Here is a 4,176-nt window from a genome sequence, read left to right on the forward strand (position 1 = left end):
ATCAGGGTATTCTCAGGAAGGGGAGAGTGACAGGGGGCTCTTCAAAGGAGACCAGAATATGAGCAGTCCAGTGAAGGGATAATCTCTGTACCAGTGCTAGAAAAATGTCAATATTAATTTATTACCTTCTATTTGCCAGGAATTTTATTAAGCGCTAAATGCCTTATGGTCAAAAATAAGAACAGGAGGGACCAGCAGTTAGTGTAATGGCTATGTCACTGGACTACCATGTAGTCGACAGTGGTTCAAGTCTCGGACCCAGTGGCTTAAATTTACGCCAGGCGCACGTGCGTGCACGCCCAAGATCCTGAGAGGAGAAAGGAGGAGGAGGGATTGCAGCGTGACCATCCCCCCTGGGGGGTGATTTCTCGCTTTCTGTCTCTCTGTCTCTCTCTGTCTGGTGAGTGCACGCACCCTATAGCAAAAACCTCTCCAAAAAAAGAAAAAATAAGATAAAATTAAAAAATAAGAACAGGAGTTGAAAGGTCAAAAATTAACTCAGTCACTGAGTTAGCCCAAGAATTGAGAAGGGAGTCTGAGACTGGAGTTTGTAAGGACTTCAGATCTTCAGCAATGTTGTTACCTACAGCAAGACACACACAGTTATTGTCACCTCTGGGTTCAGGAGCCTAACCCAGACCCACCTTCCCCACCCGCTTTCTACCTGATCCACCACAATCCCCATTCCTCTGCCTGCAGGTCCTAGGGTAAAATGGCCATCCTTGTATGAGCCCTGCTCTTCCAAATAAGCAGCACTTAAGAGTAAATGCGTACCCCAAATCCCAGGTGACTTTGGAGGCATGCCACAGACTTCAAGTTTCAAAAATACTCTCAGAATGGGAAGGGCCACATTACTGAGGTCAGAGAATAAGCCTGATTCTGAAATGACGACTTTAAAGGTGGGGGAGTTGCACACATTGTATAAAATGTTCTTTGAAAAGATTCCAAAACCAATGTATGTTTTCTCGTATGACCTCAGCTGAACATCTGACACTACTCAGTATGCCCTCCTTCCTGAAAAAGTTTTGTTTACTTTTGTTCAAGAGCCAAAGCATTTGTGCATGCATGTAAGAGAAAGAGAGAGAGAGAGACAGGTACCTTCAACAAGGTCCTGATAAGCCTGATCCCCTTCCCACAGTCTCAAGCTCATCAAGATCTTGGGCACATACACTTGGTGTGTTTTCAGGTTGACTCAGGGATCCAAACCTGTAGCTGGCCATATGGTTTCCAGCACTGCAGTTCAGTACATCACTGACTGTCACCAAAGCTGGGCCCTTCCAGAAATTTTTCACTTCCTTGATTTATCTGATAACATATTCTCCAAACTCTTCTGTTTCTCTGCTTTTTCCCCATCTTCTTTAAAATTTTTTCTTTTGATATTTTGTTAATCATGTATTTTAGCATTAATTTTTATTTTTTTTATTGTTTGAGGGATTTTTGCTATGGAGTGCATGCATTCTCTGGGGAGATGGAAAGACACAGAGAGACAGAAAGTGAGAAACCTCCCCCAGGAGGGTAGAGCAGGCCACGATCCCTTCTCTTCCATTCTCCTGTCAGGATTTTGGGCAAACACACACACATACACACACACCTGACTTGAGTTCTTGATCTGGAACTCAAACCGTAGTCAGCCTGTGGGAGTCCAGCAATGTAACCTTACACTATCTGCTGCTCCCGTCACCCTGGGTTCAGGAGTCTAACCAGACCCACCTTCTCCACCCACTTTATACCTGATCCACAGGTACAATTTTTTTCTCTTTTTTTTTTTTTTACAAATTTATCAAAATGTGATTTGTTTTGCTTACTAACTTATTTTGATTGCGCTTGTTTTGATATCCTTCTAAATTTTCCACCTAAGGCAAATGGATCCCTCACTCCACTCTACTCCCAGGCCTACTTTCCTTTTAACATCTGGCTTTCTCTCTTCTCTTCATTCTGCTCCTCTTGTAAAAAAAAGGACAATCTCATTCTCTCCCATCCCTTCATCGATAGCCTACATATGGATTACTGCCAAAGTTACCTCCACTTAGCTTCAAACACATTTCCAGCTGCTAACTGAGCTCCCCACTTCACTGTGTCACAGAAGCCTCTGACCCAGCCTGAGCAAACTGAAGCTCTTTGTAGTTCCTCTAAGCCGACCTCTGCTTTTGTAGTTAGCATTTCAGTAAGTAGCACCACAATCACTCAATGACGCAAATTCTATCCACTCAGTGAACAATTCTATAGATTCAACTCTGATGCCTCTGATTCCCAAGTCTGTCTTCTCCTTTATATACACTCTGTTATTTCTGTAATGTGGTTTATTATTTTAACTATCCTAGGCCCTACATTACCAACAGAGTTGTCATTTAATGTGTGCATCTGAACATGTTTGATCAAATATTCAGTTATACAATAGGTGGCCTGTCACATTGTCAAATTCTACCCACAAATCCACCAATTACTATCTGTGATCTTAAAGAAATTATCACATTTCAAAATGTATATCCTCAGGACCAGTAGTTAGTGTAATGGCTATGTCGCTGAACTCCCATGTAGTCGACCGAGGTTCAAGTCCTGGACCTGGCGGTTTAAACTCACGCCAGGCACGTGTGCGTGCGTGCCCAAGATCCCAAGAGGAGAATGGTGGACAAGGGATTGCGACATAGTCATCCCCTCTGGGGGCTGATTTCTCACTTTCTATTTCTCTGTCTCTCTCTGTCTCTGTGGCAAGCGCATGCGCCCTGTAGCAAAAACCTCTCCCCAAAAAAAGTATATCCTCTTTATAAGGCGAGAGTAACAATAGTGTGTGTCTAAAAGAATTGTTGGCCAAGCCTCTGTGGTGTATCAGTAGCATACTGTACTGCAAAGTTAGAAGCCATATGGCAAGCATGGTGTAAGTCCCTGGCCCAGTTGGATGCTCTAATTATAATTTAGAGTAAACATTATCATAAAGCAAAAACACAAGCATTGAATGCAGGCACAAGGAAAAATAACACAAGAAGTGATAACCGTCAACATATGTACACCTAACAAGGTCTCAAAATATTTAGAAAAACAACTAACAGAAGGTGGGATGAAATATGTAATTAATCTATTGAAGCTGGTGATTTTAATATATCTTCAAAACTGGTCAAACACACATAAAAATAAGCAGTTAGGAAGTTCTGAAATTAAAGATAGATGTGCTAGAATATACTTCAAGAAAATTCCATGTCTTTAAATATACATATTAAGAAACAAGTAGAACTTACCAAATGGTTTAAGAATTTAATTTCTAAATGGGGGGGGTTGGAACTGAACATACTCAGGGAAAAAAGTAAATAATAAACAGCAGAAATTGGTGAAATAGCAAGCAAAAGTTACAAAAGAAGACAGACAAAATAAGAACTTAGGCGTTTTGTAAAAATTAGCAGGACAGACAAATTTCTGATAAAACTGATTTTTTTTAAATGAAGAAAACATAAAAATAAGCAAATTACTGAATAAGTGAGTGATAACTACAGATCCAAGAGAGAAAAAGCACTATTATTATTAACTAACTCCTAAAAATCTTGAAAATTATAAGTGAATATAAGTGCTGAAAGAAAATTAAGCTAAAATTGTGACAGGAAATAATAGAAAGTTTAATAAACTTATATGCATTATAGCAGTTGATATGGTAATCAAATTTTCCTAATACACTGCTCAAGCAATGCTGGATCCACATGGAACACCTGTAAATGCTGGGTGAGTGGACTCATGATGCTGCTAGCTAGGAAAGCTGGGAGGCTTGCAATGTGAGGCCTTGTAGAAGGCAGCTCTCCCTCTCTCCCTCTGTCACTCACTCTCATGAAAAAAAAAAAAAAAATTTTAGAGATTTTTCCAACAGGGTGTGGGAGCTTACCAGAGAGAGACCTTACCAGAGAGAGACAGAGACAAAAAGCAAGAAATTACCCCCAGAAGGGATGGCCATAACCCAATTCTTTTTCCTCCATTCTCCTCTTGGGATTTTGGGCATGTCAGCACAAGCACCGGAGTGAGTTCTAAGCAACCAGTTACAGGACTCCAACTATGGTCAACCATGTGGGAGTCCAGCACCTTAACAATGACACCACTGCTGGCCCTTATAAGGAGAAATTTTTTTTTAACTTTTAAAAAACTCTCTATTGGGGCCAGCAGGTGGCATGGTGGTTAAGGGTGCTGGACTCCCACATG

Source organism: Tupaia chinensis, unplaced genomic scaffold, assembly GCF_000334495.1.
Source record: "Tupaia chinensis unplaced genomic scaffold, TupChi_1.0 Scaffold144070_1, whole genome shotgun sequence".
NCBI classification, from domain to species: Eukaryota; Metazoa; Chordata; class Mammalia; order Scandentia; family Tupaiidae; genus Tupaia; species Tupaia belangeri.